At 68.1% G+C, this 21,026-nt stretch overlaps 9 non-coding genes across 9 annotated transcripts; all 9 read left to right on the forward strand.

Moving 5' to 3' along the window:
- Positions 1-1,457: 1,457 nt before the first annotated feature.
- On the forward strand, positions 1,458-1,576 carry LOC129052512 (5S ribosomal RNA). Its single transcript, XR_008517566.1, has one exon. It is a non-coding gene; the product is annotated as a 5S ribosomal RNA (ribosomal RNA).
- A 2,201-nt stretch (positions 1,577-3,777) lies between these two features.
- LOC129052520 (5S ribosomal RNA) lies at positions 3,778-3,896 on the forward strand. Its single transcript, XR_008517573.1, has one exon. It is a non-coding gene; the product is annotated as a 5S ribosomal RNA (ribosomal RNA).
- A 2,194-nt stretch (positions 3,897-6,090) lies between these two features.
- Positions 6,091-6,209, forward strand: LOC129052522 (5S ribosomal RNA). The gene has a single exon (XR_008517577.1). It is a non-coding gene; the product is annotated as a 5S ribosomal RNA (ribosomal RNA).
- Positions 6,210-8,385: 2,176 nt separating this feature from the next.
- LOC129052523 (5S ribosomal RNA) lies at positions 8,386-8,504 on the forward strand. Its single transcript, XR_008517580.1, has one exon. It is a non-coding gene; the product is annotated as a 5S ribosomal RNA (ribosomal RNA).
- A 2,205-nt stretch (positions 8,505-10,709) lies between these two features.
- Positions 10,710-10,828, forward strand: LOC129052526 (5S ribosomal RNA). The gene has a single exon (XR_008517581.1). It is a non-coding gene; the product is annotated as a 5S ribosomal RNA (ribosomal RNA).
- A 2,178-nt stretch (positions 10,829-13,006) lies between these two features.
- LOC129052527 (5S ribosomal RNA) lies at positions 13,007-13,125 on the forward strand. Its single transcript, XR_008517582.1, has one exon. It is a non-coding gene; the product is annotated as a 5S ribosomal RNA (ribosomal RNA).
- A 2,205-nt stretch (positions 13,126-15,330) lies between these two features.
- LOC129052529 (5S ribosomal RNA) lies at positions 15,331-15,449 on the forward strand. The gene has a single exon (XR_008517584.1). It is a non-coding gene; the product is annotated as a 5S ribosomal RNA (ribosomal RNA).
- Positions 15,450-17,627: 2,178 nt separating this feature from the next.
- LOC129052532 (5S ribosomal RNA) lies at positions 17,628-17,746 on the forward strand. Its single transcript, XR_008517585.1, has one exon. It is a non-coding gene; the product is annotated as a 5S ribosomal RNA (ribosomal RNA).
- A 2,199-nt stretch (positions 17,747-19,945) lies between these two features.
- Positions 19,946-20,064, forward strand: LOC129052533 (5S ribosomal RNA). Its single transcript, XR_008517590.1, has one exon. It is a non-coding gene; the product is annotated as a 5S ribosomal RNA (ribosomal RNA).
- Positions 20,065-21,026: the final 962 nt, after the last annotated feature.

Raw genomic sequence — 21,026 nt, forward strand, 5'->3', positions numbered from 1 at the left:
CGCCAGCCCAGACCTCGGCTCCGGAACGCACGGGCTGCTTCACCCGGGGGAAGGACATTGCTTCGCCAGCCACCAGGAAAACTGTCCCTGTGCACCCGGATTCCCAACGGCCCCCCACTTCGTGTCAACACCAGTCCCGAGGACACGCCAGAGACCCAGGCCTCCGGCCCCGCCCGGTGCCACGGCTCCCGCCAAACGGGCGGGCGGGCGCACTCTGCAAATCCCGGGGCCCGCCGCCAGGCACCCAGAGCACAGGGTGGTGCCAAGAAAGGAAGGAACCTACGAAACCCACCTCCAAAGCAAGCAATTCAGCCAAGTAAAAGCCCGTCTCAGCGCTCCGTTGGTCCTCTCACAGGGACCGCCTGGCCCCCGTGTTCTGGCGCAGCCCAAGCCCCCTCCACCCTATCCCGGCCTGCTCAAAAGGGCGCTGCCTACCGGAGCCGGGCGCTTCCTCTCGAAGGCTCTATCGCTCTCGCTCTCTAGCTCCCTCCGCCACTCTCTTCTAGGTTTCCCCCTGGACCTCGCGCTACTTCTGTCGTCTTCCCTCTGTCTCTCTGTCTCTCTCTCTTTCTCTGTCCCTGTCTCTTTCTCAGCCTCTCTGTCTGTCTCCTTCCCTCTCCCCCTCCCCTGTCTCTCTCGATCGCTGTCTCTCTCCCTCCCTCGGTTTCTATCTCTCCATCCATCTCGTCCTTGCTCTCCTTCAAGCCGCGTGTGTGTGTGTACGTGTGTGTGTGTCTGTGTGTGTGTGTGTGCGTCTGAGTGGGTGAGTCTGTGTGTGTGTGTGTGTGTGTGTGTGCGTGTTCGCGCGCGCGTGCGTGCGTGCGTGTGCGAGCGAGCGCCCGCGCGTGCGAGCGCGCCCGGGTGTGTCTGTGTGTGGGGGAGTGGATTTGCTCCTGGTGGTGGCGGGGTGTGTCTGGGTTTCTCTCAGCCCCTCTCACCCGGGATCAGGCCGCCGCCTCTAGTGGCAGCCCGGGGCAAAGCGGGGCCACCCCCCCGACCCGCTACCCGCCCCCGCGCCCTCTTGCCCACCGGCCGGACGGGCCTTGGTCGGGACACGCGACCGTGCTGGGGGCGTTGGGAGAGAAAGGCCCCGCGCGGCCCGGCCGGCTGGTCGCCCTTGGCCAGCCCTGACGGCTCCGGGTGGGTGGGGCAAGAGGGGGCCTCGCGGGAGCGCCTGAGCGGCGAGGGACCCAAAACGCCACCTCCGCGGCAGGGCGGAGGACCAGGAGGGGGTCCCGGGATCGTGGGCCCTGGGCCCTGACGCCTCGGAGCACTCCCTGTTCCGAGCGGGCCCCATGTGGTGGAAGCTCGGGAGCTGGGGAGCCGGGGGAAGGCCGCGGGCGAGCGGCTCGGGGGTCCCCGATCCGAGCCCCGCGGCCCCGGTCTGGCGGTGACGGCTGCAATCCGGCGGGCATGGCTGGGCCGGGCTCTTGGGGCAGCCAGGCGCCTGTCTCGGCGTCTACGGCCATACCACCCTGAACGCGCCCGATCTCGTCTGATCTCGGAAGCTAAGCAGGGTCGGGCCTGGTTAGTACTTGGATGGGAGACCGCCTGGGAATACCGGGTGCTGTAGGCTTTTTCTTTGGCTTTTTGCTTTTTCTTTCCTCTTCTTCCAGACGGAGTCTCGCTCTGTCGCCCAGGCTGGAGTGCAGCGGCGCCATCTCGGCTCACTGCAAGCTCCGCCTCCCGGGTTCACGCCCTTCTCCGGCCCCAGCCTCCCGAGTAGCTGCTGGGACTGCAGGCGCCCGCCACCACGCCCGGCTGATTTTTTTTCTATTTTGGGTAGAGACGGGGTTTCACCCTGTTAGCCGGGATGGTCTCTACCTCCTCACCTGGTGATCCACCCGCCTCGGCCTCCCACCCACAGTGCTGGGATTACAGGCGGGAGCCACCGCGCCCGCCCGGCCTGCTGCAGGCTTTTTTGGCTTCCCCGCTGCCTCCCTTCCCCCTACGGTCACCATGCTCCCCAACCTCCCCTCGCTCTGCTCCCCCTTTATCGCCCACCTACACCTCCGCCGCAGCCCAGCCGGAGACCTCCTCCTGGGGGTCCGCCCCTACTGCACGCCGGGCAGCAGCATCCCACCGCTTCCGCCTCGCCGCCGCCCCGCCAGGAGCCCGGCTCCAGCCTGGGAGGGCAGGGGGCCGGACCCCAGAGCCGCAGGCGCGGGTCCCCTGCCGTTCGCGGTGCCTTCCCGCTCCCGGAACGCCCAGGCCATTCAATTCACCCACCGGGCGGCGCGCCGTCGTCGCAACCTTCCAAACCGGGGGAAGGGGCGGGCAGGGGCAGCGGGTGCCACAGGCGCCAGCCCAGACCTCGGCTCCGGAACGCACGGGCTGCTTCACCCGGGGGAAGGACATTGCTTCGCCAGCCACCAGGAAAACAGTCCCTGTGCACCCGGATTCCCAACGGCCCCCCACTTCGTGTCAACACCAGTCCCGAGGACACGCCAGAGACCCAGGCCTCCGGCCCCGCCCGGTGCCACGGCTCCCGCCAAACGGGCGGGCGGGCGCACTCTGCAAATCCCGGGGCCCGCCGCAAGGCACCCAGAGCACAGGGTGGTGCCAAGAAAGGAAGGAACCTACGAAACCCACCTCCAAAGCAAGCAATTCAGCCAAGTAAAAGCCCGTCTCAGCGCTCCGTTGGTCCTCTCACAGGGACCGCCTGGCCCCCGTGTTCTGGCGCAGCCCAAGCCCCCTCCACCCTATCCCGGCCTGCTCAAAAGGGCGCTGCCTGCCGGAGACGGGCGCTTCCTCTCGAAGGCTCTATCGCTCTCGCTCTCTAGCTCCCTCCGCCTCTCTCTTCTAGGTTTCCCCCTGGACCTCGCGCTACTTCTGTCGTCTTCCCTCTGTCTCTCTGTCTCTCTCTCTTTCTCTGTCCCTGTCTCTTTCTCAGCCTCTCTGTCTGTCTCCTTCCCTCTCCCCCTCCCCTGTCTCTCTCGATCGCTGTCTCTCTCCCTCCCTCGGTTTCTATCTCTCCATCCATCTCGTCCTTGCTCTCCTTCAAGCCGCGTGTGTGTGTGTACGTGTGTGTGTCTGTGTGTGTGTGTGTGTGTGTGTCTCAGTGGGTGAGTCTGTGTGTGTGTGTGTGTGTGTGTGTGTCTGAGTGGGTGAGTCTGTGTGTGTGTGTGTGCGCGCGTGCGTGCGTGTGCGAGCGAGCGCCGGCGCGTGCGAGCGCGCCCGGGTGTGTCTGTGTGTGGGGGAGTGGATTTGCTCCTGGTGGTGGCGGGGTGTGTCTGGGTTTCTCTCAGCCCCTCTCACCCGGGATCAGGCCGCCGCCTCTAGTGGCAGCCCGGGGCAAAGCGGGGCCACCCCCCCGACCCGCTACCCGCCCCCGCGCCCTCTTGCCCACCGGCCGGACCGGCCTTGGTCGGGACACGCGACCGTGCTGGGGGCGTTGGGAGAGAAAGGCCCCGCGCGGCCCGGCCGGCTGGTCGCCCTTGGCCAGCCCTGACGGCTCCGGGTGGGTGGGGCAAGAGGGGGCCTCGCGGGAGCGCCTGAGCGGCGAGGGACGCAAAACGCCACCTCCGCGGCAGGGCGGAGGACCAGGAGGGGGTCCCGGGATCGTGGGCCCTGGGCCCTGACGCCTCGGAGCACTCCCTGTTCCGAGCGGGCCCCATGTGGTGGAAGCTCGGGAGCTGGGGAGCCGGGGGAAGGCCGCGGGCGAGCGGCTCGGGGGTCCCCGATCCGAGCCCCGCGGCCCCGGGCTGGCGGTGACGGCTGCAATCCGGCGGGCATGGCTGGGCCGGGCTCTTGGGGCAGCCAGGCGCCTGTCTCGGCGTCTACGGCCATACCACCCTGAACGCGCCCGATCTCGTCTGATCTCGGAAGCTAAGCAGGGTCGGGCCTGGTTAGTACTTGGATGGGAGACCGCCTGGGAATACCGGGTGCTGTAGGCTTTTTCTTTGGCTTTTTGCTTTTTCTTTCCTCTTCTTCCAGACGGAGTCTCGCTCTGTCGCCCAGGCTGGAGTGCAGCGGCGCCATCTCGGCTCACTGCAAGCTCCGCCTCCCGGGTTCACGCCCTTCTCCGGCCCCAGCCTCCCGAGTAGCTGGGACTGCAGGCGCCCGCCACCACGCCCGGCTGACTTTTTTTCTATTTTGGGTAGAGACGGGGTTTCACCCTGTTAGCCGGGATGGTCTCTACCTCCTCACCTGGTGATCCACCCGCCTCGGCCTCCCACCCACAGTGCTGGGATTACAGGCGGGAGCCACCGCGCCCGCCCGGCCTGCTGCAGGCTTTTTTGGCTTCCCCGCTGCCTCCCTTCCCCCTACGGTCACCATGCTCCCCAACCTCCCCTCGCTCTACTCCCCCTTTATCGCCCACCTACACCTCCGCCGCAGCCCAGCCGGAGACCTCCTCCTGGGGGTCCGCCCCTACTGCACGCCGGGCAGCAGCATCCCACCGCTTCCGCCTCGCCGCCGCCCCGCCAGGAGCCCGGCTCCAGCCTGGGAGGGCAGGGGGCCGGACCCCAGAGCCGCAGGCGCGGGTCCCCTGCCGTTCGCGGTGCCTTCCCGCTCCCGGAACGCCCAGGCCATTCAATTCACCCACCGGGCGGCGCGCCGTCGTCGCAACCTTCCAAACCGGGGGAAGGGGCGGGCAGGGGCAGCGGGTGCCACAGGCGCCAGCCCAGACCTCGGCTCCGGAACGCACGGGCTGCTTCACCCGGGGGAAGGACATTGCTTCGCCAGCCACCAGGAAAACAGTCCCTGTGCACCCGGATTCCCAACGGCCCCCCACTTCGTGTCAACACCAGTCCCGAGGACACGCCAGAGACCCAGGCCTCCGGCCCCGCCCGGTGCCACGGCTCCCGCCAAACGGGCGGGCGGGCGCACTCTGCAAATCCCGGGGCCCGCCGCAAGGCACCCAGAGCACAGGGTGGTGCCAAGAAAGGAAGGAACCTACGAAACCCACCTCCAAAGCAAGCAATTCAGCCAAGTAAAAGCCCGTCTCAGCGCTCCGTTGGTCCTCTCACAGGGACCGCCTGGCCCCCGTGTTCTGGCGCAGCCCAAGCCCCCTCCACCCTATCCCGGCCTGCTCAAAAGGGCGCTGCCTACCGGAGACGGGCGCTTCCTCTCGAAGGCTCTATCGCTCTCGCTCTCTAGCTCCCTCCGCCTCTCTCTTCTAGGTTTCCCCCTGGACCTCGCGCTACTTCTGTCGTCTTCCCTCTGTCTCTCTGTCTCTCTCTCTTTCTCTGTCCCTGTCTCTTTCTCAGCCTCTCTGTCTGTCTCCTTCCCTCTCCCCCTCCCCTGTCTCTCTCGATCGCTGTCTCTCTCCCTCCCTCGGTTTCTATCTCTCCATCCATCTCGTCCTTGCTCTCCTTCAAGCCGCGTGTGTGTGTGTACGTGTGTGTGTCTGTGTGTGTGTGTGTGTGTGTGTCTCAGTGGGTGAGTCTGTGTGTGTGTGTGTGTGTGTCTGAGTGGGTGAGTCTGTGTGTGTGTGTGTGTGCGCGCGTGCGTGCGTGTGCGAGCGAGCGCCGGCGCGTGCGAGCGCGCCCGGGTGTGTCTGTGTGTGGGGGAGTGGATTTGCTCCTGGTGGTGGCGGGGTGTGTCTGGGTTTCTCTCAGCCCCTCTCACCCGGGATCAGGCCGCCGCCTCTAGTGGCAGCCCGGGGCAAAGCGGGGCCACCCCCCCGACCCGCTACCCGCCCCCGCGCCCTCTTGCCCACCGGCCGGACCGGCCTTGGTCGGGACACGCGACCGTGCTGGGGGCGTTGGGAGAGAAAGGCCCCGCGCGGCCCGGCCGGCTGGTCGCCCTTGGCCAGCCCTGACGGCTCCGGGTGGGTGGGGCAAGAGGGGGCCTCGCGGGAGCGCCTGAGCGGCGAGGGACGCAAAACGCCACCTCCGCGGCAGGGCGGAGGACCAGGAGGGGGTCCCGGGATCGTGGGCCCTGGGCCCTGACGCCTCGGAGCACTCCCTGTTCCGAGCGGGCCCCATGTGGTGGAAGCTCGGGAGCTGGGGAGCCGGGGGAAGGCCCCGGGCGAGGGGCTCGGGGGTCCCCGATCCGAGCCCCGCGGCCCCGGGCTGGCGGTGACGGCTGCAATCCGGCGGGCATGGCTGGGCCGGGCTCTTGGGGCAGCCAGGCGCCTGTCTCGGCGTCTACGGCCATACCACCCTGAACGCGCCCGATCTCGTCTGATCTCGGAAGCTAAGCAGGGTCGGGCCTGGTTAGTACTTGGATGGGAGACCGCCTGGGAATACCGGGTGCTGTAGGCTTTTTCTTTGGCTTTTTGCTTTTTCTTTCCTCTTCTTCCAGACGGAGTCTCGCTCTGTCGCCCAGGCTGGAGTGCAGCGGCGCCATCTCGGCTCACTGCAAGCTCCGCCTCCCGGGTTCACGCCCTTCTCCGGCCCCAGCCTCCCGAGTAGCTGGGACTGCAGGCGCCCGCCACCACGCCCGGCTGATTTTTTTTCTATTTTGCGTAGAGACGGGGTTTCACCCTGTTAGCCGGGATGGTCTCCACCTCCTCACCTGGTGATCCACCCGCCTCGGCCTCCCACCCACAGTGCTGGGATTACAGGCGGGAGCCACCGCGCCCGCCCGGCCTGCTGCAGGCTTTTTTGGCTTCCCCGCTGCCTCCCTTCCCCCTACAGTCGCCATGCTCCCCAACCTCCCCTCGCTCTGCTCCCCCTTTATCGCCCACCTACACCTCCGCCGCAGCCCAGCCGGGGACCTCCTCCTGGGGGTCCGCCCCTACTGCACGCCGGGCAGCAGCATCCCACCGCTTCCGCCTCGCCGCCGCCCCGCCAGGAGCCCGGCTCCAGCCTGGGAGGGCAGGGGGCCGGACCCCAGAGCCGCAGGCGCGGGTCCCCTGCCGTTCGCGGTGCCTTCCCGCTCCCGGAACGCCCAGGCCATTCAATTCACCCACCGGGCGGCGCGCCGTCGTCGCAACCTTCCAAACCGGGGGAAGGGGCGGGCAGGGTCAGCGGGTGCCACAGGCGCCAGCCCAGACCTCGGCTCCGGAACGCACGGGCTGCTTCACCCGGGGGAAGGACATTGCTTCGCCAGCCACCAGGAAAACTGTCCCTGTGCACCCGGATTCCCAACGGCCCCCCACTTCGTGTCAACACCAGTCCCGAGGACACGCCAGAGACCCAGGCCTCCGGCCCCGCCCGGTGCCACGGCTCCCGCCAAACGGGCGGGCGGGCGCACTCTGCAAATCCCGGGGCCCGCCGCCAGGCACCCAGAGCACAGGGTGGTGCCAAGAAAGGAAGGAACCTACGAAACCCACCTCCAAAGCAAGCAATTCAGCCAAGTAAAAGCCCGTCTCAGCGCTCCGTTGGTCCTCTCACAGGGACCGCCTGGCCCCCGTGTTCTGGCGCAGCCCAAGCCCCCTCCACCCTATCCCGGCCTGCTCAAAAGGGCGCTGCCTACCGGAGCCGGGCGCTTCCTCTCGAAGGCTCTATCGCTCTCGCTCTCTAGCTCCCTCCGCCACTCTCTTCTAGGTTTCCCCCTGGACCTCGCGCTACTTCTGTCGTCTTCCCTCTGTCTCTCTGTCTCTCTCTCTTTCTCTGTCCCTGTCTCTTTCTCAGCCTCTCTGTCTGTCTCCTTCCCTCTCCCCCTCCCCTGTCTCTCTCGATCGCTGTCTCTCTCCCTCCCTCGGTTTCTATCTCTCCATCCATCTCGTCCTTGCTCTCCTTCAAGCCGCGTGTGTGTGTGTACGTGTGTGTGTGTCTGTGTGTGTGTGTGTGCGTCTGAGTGGGTGAGTCTGTGTGTGTGTGTGTGTGTGTGTGCGTGTTCGCGCGCGCGTGCGTGCGTGCGTGTGCGAGCGAGCGCCCGCGCGTGCGAGCGCGCCCGGGTGTGTCTGTGTGTGGGGGAGTGGATTTGCTCCTGGTGGTGGCGGGGTGTGTCTGGGTTTCTCTCAGCCCCTCTCACCCGGGATCAGGCCGCCGCCTCTAGTGGCAGCCCGGGGCAAAGCGGGGCCACCCCCCCGACCCGCTACCCGCCCCCGCGCCCTCTTGCCCACCGGCCGGACGGGCCTTGGTCGGGACACGCGACCGTGCTGGGGGCGTTGGGAGAGAAAGGCCCCGCGCGGCCCGGCCGGCTGGTCGCCCTTGGCCAGCCCTGACGGCTCCGGGTGGGTGGGGCAAGAGGGGGCCTCGCGGGAGCGCCTGAGCGGCGAGGGACCCAAAACGCCACCTCCGCGGCAGGGCGGAGGACCAGGAGGGGGTCCCGGGATCGTGGGCCCTGGGCCCTGACGCCTCGGAGCACTCCCTGTTCCGAGCGGGCCCCATGTGGTGGAAGCTCGGGAGCTGGGGAGCCGGGGGAAGGCCGCGGGCGAGCGGCTCGGGGGTCCCCGATCCGAGCCCCGCGGCCCCGGGCTGGCGGTGACGGCTGCAATCCGGCGGGCATGGCTGGGCCGGGCTCTTGGGGCAGCCAGGCGCCTGTCTCGGCGTCTACGGCCATACCACCCTGAACGCGCCCGATCTCGTCTGATCTCGGAAGCTAAGCAGGGTCGGGCCTGGTTAGTACTTGGATGGGAGACCGCCTGGGAATACCGGGTGCTGTAGGCTTTTTCTTTGGCTTTTTGCTTTTTCTTTCCTCTTCTTCCAGACGGAGTCTCGCTCTGTCGCCCAGGCTGGAGTGCAGCGGCGCCATCTCGGCTCACTGCAAGCTCCGCCTCCCGGGTTCACGCCCTTCTCCGGCCCCAGCCTCCCGAGTAGCTGCTGGGACTGCAGGCGCCCGCCACCACGCCCGGCTGATTTTTTTTCTATTTTGGGTAGAGACGGGGTTTCACCCTGTTAGCCGGGATGGTCTCTACCTCCTCACCTGGTGATCCACCCGCCTCGGCCTCCCACCCACAGTGCTGGGATTACAGGCGGGAGCCACCGCGCCCGCCCGGCCTGCTGCAGGCTTTTTTGGCTTCCCCGCTGCCTCCCTTCCCCCTACGGTCACCATGCTCCCCAACCTCCCCTCGCTCTGCTCCCCCTTTATCGCCCACCTACACCTCCGCCGCAGCCCAGCCGGAGACCTCCTCCTGGGGGTCCGCCCCTACTGCACGCCGGGCAGCAGCATCCCACCGCTTCCGCCTCGCCGCCGCCCCGCCAGGAGCCCGGCTCCAGCCTGGGAGGGCAGGGGGCCGGACCCCAGAGCCGCAGGCGCGGGTCCCCTGCCGTTCGCGGTGCCTTCCCGCTCCCGGAACGCCCAGGCCATTCAATTCACCCACCGGGCGGCGCGCCGTCGTCGCAACCTTCCAAACCGGGGGAAGGGGCGGGCAGGGGCAGCGGGTGCCACAGGCGCCAGCCCAGACCTCGGCTCCGGAACGCACGGGCTGCTTCACCCGGGGGAAGGACATTGCTTCGCCAGCCACCAGGAAAACAGTCCCTGTGCACCCGGATTCCCAACGGCCCCCCACTTCGTGTCAACACCAGTCCCGAGGACACGCCAGAGACCCAGGCCTCCGGCCCCGCCCGGTGCCACGGCTCCCGCCAAACGGGCGGGCGGGCGCACTCTGCAAATCCCGGGGCCCGCCGCAAGGCACCCAGAGCACAGGGTGGTGCCAAGAAAGGAAGGAACCTACGAAACCCACCTCCAAAGCAAGCAATTCAGCCAAGTAAAAGCCCGTCTCAGCGCTCCGTTGGTCCTCTCACAGGGACCGCCTGGCCCCCGTGTTCTGGCGCAGCCCAAGCCCCCTCCACCCTATCCCGGCCTGCTCAAAAGGGCGCTGCCTGCCGGAGACGGGCGCTTCCTCTCGAAGGCTCTATCGCTCTCGCTCTCTAGCTCCCTCCGCCTCTCTCTTCTAGGTTTCCCCCTGGACCTCGCGCTACTTCTGTCGTCTTCCCTCTGTCTCTCTGTCTCTCTCTCTTTCTCTGTCCCTGTCTCTTTCTCAGCCTCTCTGTCTGTCTCCTTCCCTCTCCCCCTCCCCTGTCTCTCTCGATCGCTGTCTCTCTCCCTCCCTCGGTTTCTATCTCTCCATCCATCTCGTCCTTGCTCTCCTTCAAGCCGCGTGTGTGTGTGTACGTGTGTGTGTCTGTGTGTGTGTGTGTGTGTGTGTCTCAGTGGGTGAGTCTGTGTGTGTGTGTGTGTGTGTGTGTGTCTGAGTGGGTGAGTCTGTGTGTGTGTGTGTGTGTGCGCGCGTGCGTGCGTGTGCGAGCGAGCGCCGGCGCGTGCGAGCGCGCCCGGGTGTGTCTGTGTGTGGGGGAGTGGATTTGCTCCTGGTGGTGGCGGGGTGTGTCTGGGTTTCTCTCAGCCCCTCTCACCCGGGATCAGGCCGCCGCCTCTAGTGGCAGCCCGGGGCAAAGCGGGGCCACCCCCCCGACCCGCTACCCGCCCCCGCGCCCTCTTGCCCACCGGCCGGACCGGCCTTGCTCGGGACACGCGACCGTGCTGGGGGCGTTGGGAGAGAAAGGCCCCGCGCGGCCCGGCCGGCTGGTCGCCCTTGGCCAGCCCTGACGGCTCCGGGTGGGTGGGGCAAGAGGGGGCCTCGCGGGAGCGCCTGAGCGGCGAGGGACGCAAAACGCCACCTCCGCGGCAGGGCGGAGGACCAGGAGGGGGTCCCGGGATCGTGGGCCCTGGGCCCTGACGCCTCGGAGCACTCCCTGTTCCGAGCGGGCCCCATGTGGTGGAAGCTCGGGAGCTGGGGAGCCGGGGGAAGGCCGCGGGCGAGCGGCTCGGGGGTCCCCGATCCGAGCCCCGCGGCCCCGGGCTGGCGGTGACGGCTGCAATCCGGCGGGCATGGCTGGGCCGGGCTCTTGGGGCAGCCAGGCGCCTGTCTTGGCGTCTACGGCCATACCACCCTGAACGCGCCCGATCTCGTCTGATCTCGGAAGCTAAGCAGGGTCGGGCCTGGTTAGTACTTGGATGGGAGACCGCCTGGGAATACCGGGTGCTGTAGGCTTTTTCTTTGGCTTTTTGCTTTTTCTTTCCTCTTCTTCCAGACGGAGTCTCGCTCTGTCGCCCAGGCTGGAGTGCAGCGGCGCCATCTCGGCTCACTGCAAGCTCCGCCTCCCGGGTTCACGCCCTTCTCCGGCCCCAGCCTCCCGAGTAGCTGGGACTGCAGGCGCCCGCCACCACGCCCGGCTGACTTTTTTTCTATTTTGCGTAGAGACGGGGTTTCACCCTGTTAGCCGGGATGGTCTCCACCTCCTCACCTGGTGATCCACCCGCCTCGGCCTCCCACCCACAGTGCTGGGATTACAGGCGGGAGCCACCGCGCCCGCCCGGCCTGCTGCAGGCTTTTTTGGCTTCCCCGCTGCCTCCCTTCCCCCTACAGTCGCCATGCTCCCCAACCTCCCCTCGCTCTGCTCCCCCTTTATCGCCCACCTACACCTCCGCCGCAGCCCAGCCGGGGACCTCCTCCTGGGGGTCCGCCCCTACTGCACGCCGGGCAGCAGCATCCCACCGCTTCCGCCTCGCCGCCGCCCCGCCAGGAGCCCGGCTCCAGCCTGGGAGGGCAGGGGGCCGGACCCCAGAGCCGCAGGCGCGGGTCCCCTGCCGTTCGCGGTGCCTTCCCGCTCCCGGAACGCCCAGGCCATTCAATTCACCCACCGGGCGGCGCGCCGTCGTCGCAACCTTCCAAACCGGGGGAAGGGGCGGGCAGGGTCAGCGGGTGCCACAGGCGCCAGCCCAGACCTCGGCTCCGGAACGCACGGGCTGCTTCACCCGGGGGAAGGACATTGCTTCGCCAGCCACCAGGAAAACTGTCCCTGTGCACCCGGATTCCCAACGGCCCCCCACTTCGTGTCAACACCAGTCCCGAGGACACGCCAGAGACCCAGGCCTCCGGCCCCGCCCGGTGCCACGGCTCCCGCCAAACGGGCGGGCGGGCGCACTCTGCAAATCCCGGGGCCCGCCGCAAGGCACCCAGAGCACAGGGTGGTGCCAAGAAAGGAAGGAACCTACGAAACCCACCTCCAAAGCAAGCAATTCAGCCAAGTAAAAGCCCGTCTCAGCGCTCCGTTGGTCCTCTCACAGGGACCGCCTGGCCCCCGTGTTCTGGCGCAGCCCAAGCCCCCTCCACCCTATCCCGGCCTGCTCAAAAGGGCGCTGCCTACCGGAGCCGGGCGCTTCCTCTCGAAGGCTCTATCGCTCTCGCTCTCTAGCTCCCTCCGCCACTCTCTTCTAGGTTTCCCCCTGGACCTCGCGCTACTTCTGTCGTCTTCCCTCTGTCTCTCTGTCTCTCTCTCTTTCTCTGTCCCTGTCTCTTTCTCAGCCTCTCTGTCTGTCTCCTTCCCTCTCCCCCTCCCCTGTCTCTCTCGATCGCTGTCTCTCTCCCTCCCTCGGTTTCTATCTCTCCATCCATCTCGTCCTTGCTCTCCTTCAAGCCGCGTGTGTGTGTGTACGTGTGTGTGTGTCTGTGTGTGTGTGTGTGCGTCTGAGTGGGTGAGTCTGTGTGTGTGTGTGTGTGTGTGTGTGCGTGTTCGCGCGCGCGTGCGTGCGTGCGTGTGCGAGCGAGCGCCCGCGCGTGCGAGCGCGCCCGGGTGTGTCTGTGTGTGGGGGAGTGGATTTGCTCCTGGTGGTGGCGGGGTGTGTCTGGGTTTCTCTCAGCCCCTCTCACCCGGGATCAGGCCGCCGCCTCTAGTGGCAGCCCGGGGCAAAGCGGGGCCACCCCCCCGACCCGCTACCCGCCCCCGCGCCCTCTTGCCCACCGGCCGGACGGGCCTTGGTCGGGACACGCGACCGTGCTGGGGGCGTTGGGAGAGAAAGGCCCCGCGCGGCCCGGCCGGCTGGTCGCCCTTGGCCAGCCCTGACGGCTCCGGGTGGGTGGGGCAAGAGGGGGCCTCGCGGGAGCGCCTGAGCGGCGAGGGACCCAAAACGCCACCTCCGCGGCAGGGCGGAGGACCAGGAGGGGGTCCCGGGATCGTGGGCCCTGGGCCCTGACGCCTCGGAGCACTCCCTGTTCCGAGCGGGCCCCATGTGGTGGAAGCTCGGGAGCTGGGGAGCCGGGGGAAGGCCGCGGGCGAGCGGCTCGGGGGTCCCCGATCCGAGCCCCGCGGCCCCGGGCTGGCGGTGACGGCTGCAATCCGGCGGGCATGGCTGGGCCGGGCTCTTGGGGCAGCCAGGCGCCTGTCTCGGCGTCTACGGCCATACCACCCTGAACGCGCCCGATCTCGTCTGATCTCGGAAGCTAAGCAGGGTCGGGCCTGGTTAGTACTTGGATGGGAGACCGCCTGGGAATACCGGGTGCTGTAGGCTTTTTCTTTGGCTTTTTGCTTTTTCTTTCCTCTTCTTCCAGACGGAGTCTCGCTCTGTCGCCCAGGCTGGAGTGCAGCGGCGCCATCTCGGCTCACTGCAAGCTCCGCCTCCCGGGTTCACGCCCTTCTCCGGCCCCAGCCTCCCGAGTAGCTGCTGGGACTGCAGGCGCCCGCCACCACGCCCGGCTGATTTTTTTTCTATTTTGGGTAGAGACGGGGTTTCACCCTGTTAGCCGGGATGGTCTCTACCTCCTCACCTGGTGATCCACCCGCCTCGGCCTCCCACCCACAGTGCTGGGATTACAGGCGGGAGCCACCGCGCCCGCCCGGCCTGCTGCAGGCTTTTTTGGCTTCCCCGCTGCCTCCCTTCCCCCTACGGTCACCATGCTCCCCAACCTCCCCTCGCTCTGCTCCCCCTTTATCGCCCACCTACACCTCCGCCGCAGCCCAGCCGGAGACCTCCTCCTGGGGGTCCGCCCCTACTGCACGCCGGGCAGCAGCATCCCACCGCTTCCGCCTCGCCGCCGCCCCGCCAGGAGCCCGGCTCCAGCCTGGGAGGGCAGGGGGCCGGACCCCAGAGCCGCAGGCGCGGGTCCCCTGCCGTTCGCGGTGCCTTCCCGCTCCCGGAACGCCCAGGCCATTCAATTCACCCACCGGGCGGCGCGCCGTCGTCGCAACCTTCCAAACCGGGGGAAGGGGCGGGCAGGGGCAGCGGGTGCCACAGGCGCCAGCCCAGACCTCGGCTCCGGAACGCACGGGCTGCTTCACCCGGGGGAAGGACATTGCTTCGCCAGCCACCAGGAAAACAGTCCCTGTGCACCCGGATTCCCAACGGCCCCCCACTTCGTGTCAACACCAGTCCCGAGGACACGCCAGAGACCCAGGCCTCCGGCCCCGCCCGGTGCCACGGCTCCCGCCAAACGGGCGGGCGGGCGCACTCTGCAAATCCCGGGGCCCGCCGCAAGGCACCCAGAGCACAGGGTGGTGCCAAGAAAGGAAGGAACCTACGAAACCCACCTCCAAAGCAAGCAATTCAGCCAAGTAAAAGCCCGTCTCAGCGCTCCGTTGGTCCTCTCACAGGGACCGCCTGGCCCCCGTGTTCTGGCGCAGCCCAAGCCCCCTCCACCCTATCCCGGCCTGCTCAAAAGGGCGCTGCCTGCCGGAGACGGGCGCTTCCTCTCGAAGGCTCTATCGCTCTCGCTCTCTAGCTCCCTCCGCCTCTCTCTTCTAGGTTTCCCCCTGGACCTCGCGCTACTTCTGTCGTCTTCCCTCTGTCTCTCTGTCTCTCTCTCTTTCTCTGTCCCTGTCTCTTTCTCAGCCTCTCTGTCTGTCTCCTTCCCTCTCCCCCTCCCCTGTCTCTCTCGATCGCTGTCTCTCTCCCTCCCTCGGTTTCTATCTCTCCATCCATCTCGTCCTTGCTCTCCTTCAAGCCGCGTGTGTGTGTGTACGTGTGTGTGTCTGTGTGTGTGTGTGTGTGTGTGTCTCAGTGGGTGAGTCTGTGTGTGTGTGTGTGTGTGTGTGTGTCTGAGTGGGTGAGTCTGTGTGTGTGTGTGTGTGTGCGCGCGTGCGTGCGTGTGCGAGCGAGCGCCGGCGCGTGCGAGCGCGCCCGGGTGTGTCTGTGTGTGGGGGAGTGGATTTGCTCCTGGTGGTGGCGGGGTGTGTCTGGGTTTCTCTCAGCCCCTCTCACCCGGGATCAGGCCGCCGCCTCTAGTGGCAGCCCGGGGCAAAGCGGGGCCACCCCCCCGACCCGCTACCCGCCCCCGCGCCCTCTTGCCCACCGGCCGGACCGGCCTTGGTCGGGACACGCGACCGTGCTGGGGGCGTTGGGAGAGAAAGGCCCCGCGCGGCCCGGCCGGCTGGTCGCCCTTGGCCAGCCCTGACGGCTCCGGGTGGGTGGGGCAAGAGGGGGCCTCGCGGGAGCGCCTGAGCGGCGAGGGACGCAAAACGCCACCTCCGCGGCAGGGCGGAGGACCAGGAGGGGGTCCCGGGATCGTGGGCCCTGGGCCCTGACGCCTCGGAGCACTCCCTGTTCCGAGCGGGCCCCATGTGGTGGAAGCTCGGGAGCTGGGGAGCCGGGGGAAGGCCGCGGGCGAGCGGCTCGGGGGTCCCCGATCCGAGCCCCGCGGCCCCGGGCTGGCGGTGACGGCTGCAATCCGGCGGGCATGGCTGGGCCGGGCTCTTGGGGCAGCCAGGCGCCTGTCTCGGCGTCTACGGCCATACCACCCTGAACGCGCCCGATCTCGTCTGATCTCGGAAGCTAAGCAGGGTCGGGCCTGGTTAGTACTTGGATGGGAGACCGCCTGGGAATACCGGGTGCTGTAGGCTTTTTCTTTGGCTTTTTGCTTTTTCTTTCCTCTTCTTCCAGACGGAGTCTCGCTCTGTCGCCCAGGCTGGAGTGCAGCGGCGCCATCTCGGCTCACTGCAAGCTCCGCCTCCCGGGTTCACGCCCTTCTCCGGCCCCAGCCTCCCGAGTAGCTGGGACTGCAGGCGCCCGCCACCACGCCCGGCTGACTTTTTTTCTATTTTGCGTAGAGACGGGGTTTCACCCTGTTAGCCGGGATGGTCTCCACCTCCTCACCTGGTGATCCACCCGCCTCGGCCTCCCACCCACAGTGCTGGGATTACAGGCGGGAGCCACCGCGCCCGCCCGGCCTGCTGCAGGCTTTTTTGGCTTCCCCGCTGCCTCCCTTCCCCCTACAGTCGCCATGCTCCCCAACCTCCCCTCGCTCTGCTCCCCCTTTATCGCCCACCTACACCTCCGCCGCAGCCCAGCCGGGGACCTCCTCCTGGGGGTCCGCCCCTACTGCACGCCGGGCAGCAGCATCCCACCGCTTCCGCCTCGCCGCCGCCCCGCCAGGAGCCCGGCTCCAGCCTGGGAGGGCAGGGGGCCGGACCCCAGAGCCGCAGGCGCGGGTCCCCTGCCGTTCGCGGTGCCTTCCCGCTCCCGGAACGCCCAGGCCATTCAATTCACCCACCGGGCGGCGCGCCGTCGTCGCAACCTTCCAAACCGGGGGAAGGGGCGGGCAGGGTCAGCGGGTGCCACAGGCGCCAGCCCAGACCTCGGCTCCGGAACGCACGGGCTGCTTCACCCGGGGGAAGGACATTGCTTCGCCAGCCACCAGGAAAACTGTCCCTGTGCACCCGGATTCCCAACGGCCCCCCACTTCGTGTCAACACCAGTCCCGAGGACACGCCAGAGACCCAGGCCTCCGGCCCCGCCCGGTGCCACGGCTCCCGCCAAACGGGCGGGCGGGCGCACTCTGCAAATCCCGGGGCCCGCCGCAAGGCACCCAGAGCACAGGGTGGTGCCAAGAAAGGAAGGAACCTACGAAACCCACCTCCAAAGCAAGCAATTCAGCCAAGTAAAAGCCCGTCTCAGCGCTCCGTTGGTCCTCTCACAGGGACCGCCTGGCCCCCGTGTTCTGGCGCAGCCCAAGCCCCCTCCACCCTATCCCGGCCTGCTCAAAAGGGCGCTGCCTACCGGAGCCGGGCGCTTCCTCTCGAAGGCTCTATCGCTCTCGCTCTCTAGCTCCCTCCGCCACTCTCTTCTAGGTTTCCCCCTGGACCTCGCGCTACTTCTGTCGTCTTCCCTCTGTCTCTCTGTCTCTCTCTCTTTCTCTGTCCCTGTCTCTTTCTCAGCCTCTCTGTCTGTCTCCTTCCCTCTCCCCCTCCCCTGTCTCTCTCGATCGCTGTCTCTCTCCCTCCCTCGGTTTCTATCTCTCCATCCATCTCGTCCTTGCTCTCCTTCAAGCCGCGTGTGTGTGTGTACGTGTGTGTGTGTCTGTGTGTGTGTGTGTGCGTCTGAGTGGGTGAGTCTGTGTGTGTGTGTGTGTGTGTGTGTGCGTGTTCGCGCGCGCGTGCGTGCGTGCGTGTGCGAGCGAGCGCCCGCGCGTGCGAGCGCGCCCGGGTGTGTCTGTGTGTGGGGGAGTGGATTTGCTCCTGGTGGTGGCGGGGTGTGTCTGGGTTTCTCTCAGCCCCTCTCACCCGGGATCAGGCCGCCGCCTCTAGTGGCAGCCCGGGGCAAAGCGGGGCCACCCCCCCGACCCGCTACCCGCCCCCGCGCCCTCTTGCCCACCGGCCGGACGGGCCTTGGTCGGGACACGCGACCGTGCTGGGGGCGTTGGGAGAGAAAGGCCCCGCGCGGCCCGGCCGGCTGGTCGCCCTTGGCCAGCCCTGACGGCTCCGGGTGGGTGGGGCAAGAGGGGGCCTCGCGGGAGCGCCTGAGCGGCGAGGGACCCAAAACGCCACCTCCGCGGCAGGGCGGAGGACCAGGAGGGGGTCCCGGGATCGTGGGCCCTGGGCCCTGACGCCTCGGAGCACTCCCTGTTCCGAGCGGGCCCCATGTGGTGGAAGCTCGGGAGCTGGGGAGCCGGGGGAAGGCCGCGGGCGAGCGGCTCGGGGGTCCCCGATCCGAGCCCCGCGGCCCCGGGCTGGCGGTGACGGCTGCAATCCGGCGGGCATGGCTGGGCCGGGCTCTTGGGGCAGCCAGGCGCCTGTCTCGGCGTCTACGGCCATACCACCCTGAACGCGCCCGATCTCGTCTGATCTCGGAAGCTAAGCAGGGTCGGGCCTGGTTAGTACTTGGATGGGAGACCGCCTGGGAATACCGGGTGCTGTAGGCTTTTTCTTTGGCTTTTTGCTTTTTCTTTCCTCTTCTTCCAGACGGAGTCTCGCTCTGTCGCCCAGGCTGGAGTGCAGCGGCGCCATCTCGGCTCACTGCAAGCTCCGCCTCCCGGGTTCACGCCCTTCTCCGGCCCCAGCCTCCCGAGTAGCTGCTGGGACTGCAGGCGCCCGCCACCACGCCCGGCTGATTTTTTTTCTATTTTGGGTAGAGACGGGGTTTCACCCTGTTAGCCGGGATGGTCTCTACCTCCTCACCTGGTGATCCACCCGCCTCGGCCTCCCACCCACAGTGCTGGGATTACAGGCGGGAGCCACCGCGCCCGCCCGGCCTGCTGCAGGCTTTTTTGGCTTCCCCGCTGCCTCCCTTCCCCCTACGGTCACCATGCTCCCCAACCTCCCCTCGCTCTGCTCCCCCTTTATCGCCCACCTACACCTCCGCCGCAGCCCAGCCGGAGACCTCCTCCTGGGGGTCCGCCCCTACTGCACGCCGGGCAGCAGCATCCCACCGCTTCCGCCTCGCCGCCGCCCCGCCAGGAGCCCGGCTCCAGCCTGGGAGGGCAGGGGGCCGGACCCCAGAGCCGCAGGCGCGGGTCCCCTGCCGTTCGCGGTGCCTTCCCGCTCCCGGAACGCCCAGGCCATTCAATTCACCCACCGGGCGGCGCGCCGTCGTCGCAACCTTCCAAACCGGGGGAAGGGGCGGGCAGGGGCAGCGGGTGCCACAGGCGCCAGCCCAGACCTCGGCTCCGGAACGCACGGGCTGCTTCACCCGGGGGAAGGACATTGCTTCGCCAGCCACCAGGAAAACAGTCCCTGTGCACCCGGATTCCCAACGGCCCCCCACTTCGTGTCAACACCAGTCCCGAGGACACGCCAGAGACCCAGGCCTCCGGCCCCGCCCGGTGCCACGGCTCCCGCCAAACGGGCGGGCGGGCGCACTCTGCAAATCCCGGGGCCCGCCGCAAGGCACCCAGAGCACAGGGTGGTGCCAAGAAAGGAAGGAACCTACGAAACCCACCTCCAAAGCAAGCAATTCAGCCAAGTAAAAGCCCGTCTCAGCGCTCCGTTGGTCCTCTCACAGGGACCGCCTGGCCCCCGTGTTCTGGCGCAGCCCAAGCCCCCTCCACCCTATCCCGGCCTGCTCAAAAGGGCGCTGCCTACCGGAAACGGGCGCTTCCTCTCGAAGGCTCTATCGCTCTCGCTCTCTAGCTCCCTCCGCCTCTCTCTTCTAGGTTTCCCCCTGGACCTCGCGCTACTTCTGTCGTCTTCCCTCTGTCTCTCTGTCTCTCTCTCTTTCTCTGTCCCTGTCTCTTTCTCAGCCTCTCTGTCTGTCTCCTTCCCTCTCCCCCTCCCCTGTCTCTCTCGATCGCTGTCTCTCTCCCTCCCTCGGTTTCTATCTCTCCATCCATCTCGTCCTTGCTCTCCTTCAAGCCGCGTGTGTGTGTGTACGTGTGTGTGTCTGTGTGTGTGTGTGTGTGTGTGTCTCAGTGGGTGAGTCTGTGTGTGTGTGTGTGTGTCTGAGTGGGTGAGTCTGTGTGTGTGTGTGTGTGTGTGCGCGCGTGCGTGCGTGTGCGAGCGAGCGCCGGCGCGTGCGAGCGCACCCGGGTGTGTCTGTGTGTGGGGGAGTGGATTTGCTCCTGGTGGTGGCGGGGTGTGTCTGGGTTTCTCTCAGCCCCTCTCACCCGGGATCAGGCCGCCGCCTCTAGTGGCAGCCCGGGGCAAAGCGGGGCCACCCCCCCGACCCGCTACCCGCCCCCGCGCCCTCTTGCCCACCGGCCGGACCGGCCTTGGTCGGGACACGCGACCGTGCTGGGGGCGTTGGGAGAGAAAGGCCCCGCGCGGCCCGGCCGGCTGGTCGCCCTTGGCCAGCCCTGACGGCTCCGGGTGGGTGGGGCAAGAGGGGGCCTCGCGGGAGCGCCTGAGCGGCGAGGGACGCAAAACGCCACCTCCGCGGCAGGGCGGAGGACCAGGAGGGGGTCCCGGGATCGTGGGCCCTGGGCCCTGACGCCTCGGAGCACTCCCTGTTCCGAGCGGGCCCCATGTGGTGGAAGCTCGGGAGCTGGGGAGCCGGGGGAAGGCCCCGGGCGAGGGGCTCGGGGGTCCCCGATCCGAGCCCCGCGGCCCCGGGCTGGCGGTGACGGCTGCAATCCGGCGGGCATGGCTGGGCCGGGCTCTTGGGGCAGCCAGGCGCCTGTCTCGGCGTCTACGGCCATACCACCCTGAACGCGCCCGATCTCGTCTGATCTCGGAAGCTAAGCAGGGTCGGGCCTGGTTAGTACTTGGATGGGAGACCGCCTGGGAATACCGGGTGCTGTAGGCTTTTTCTTTGGCTTTTTGCTTTTTCTTTCCTCTTCTTCCAGACGGAGTCTCGCTCTGTCGCCCAGGCTGGAGTGCAGCGGCGCCATCTCGGCTCACTGCAAGCTCCGCCTCCCGGGTTCACGCCCTTCTCCGGCCCCAGCCTCCCGAGTAGCTGGGACTGCAGGCGCCCGCCACCACGCCCGGCTGATTTTTTTTCTATTTTGCGTAGAGACGGGGTTTCACCCTGTTACCCGGGATGGTCTCCACCTCCTCACCTGGTGATCCACCCGCCTCGGCCTCCCACCCACAGTGCTGGGATTACAGGCGGGAGCCACCGCGCCCGCCCGGCCTGCTGCAGGCTTTTTTGGCTTCCCCGCTGCCTCCCTTCCCCCTACAGTCGCCATGCTCCCCAACCTCCCCTCGCTCTGCTCCCCCTTTATCGCCCACCTACACCTCCGCCGCAGCCCAGCCGGGGACCTCCTCCTGGGGGTCCGCCCCTACTGCACGCCGGGCAGCAGCATCCCACCGCTTCCGCCTCGCCGCCGCCCCGCCAGGAGCCCGGCTCCAGCCTGGGAGGGCAGGGGGCCGGACCCCAGAGCCGCAGGCGCGGGTCCCCTGCCGTTCGCGGTGCCTTCCCGCTCCCGGAACGCCCAGGCCATTCAATTCACCCACCGGGCGGCGCGCCGTCGTCGCAACCTTCCAAACCGGGGGAAGGGGCGGGCAGGGTCAGCGGGTGCCACAGGCGCCAGCCCAGACCTCGGCTCCGGAACGCACGGGCTGCTTCACCCGGGGGAAGGACATTGCTTCGCCAGCCACCAGGAAAACTGTCCCTGTGCACCCGGATTCCCAACGGCCCCCCACTTCGTGTCAACACCAGTCCCGAGGACACGCCAGAGACCCAGGCCTCCGGCCCCGCCCGGTGCCACGGCTCCCGCCAAACGGGCGGGCGGGCGCACTCTGCAAATCCCGGGGCCCGCCGCCAGG

This window comes from Pongo abelii, chromosome 1 (genome assembly GCF_028885655.2).
Source record: "Pongo abelii isolate AG06213 chromosome 1, NHGRI_mPonAbe1-v2.0_pri, whole genome shotgun sequence".
In the NCBI taxonomy this organism is placed as follows: domain Eukaryota; kingdom Metazoa; phylum Chordata; class Mammalia; order Primates; family Hominidae; genus Pongo; species Pongo abelii.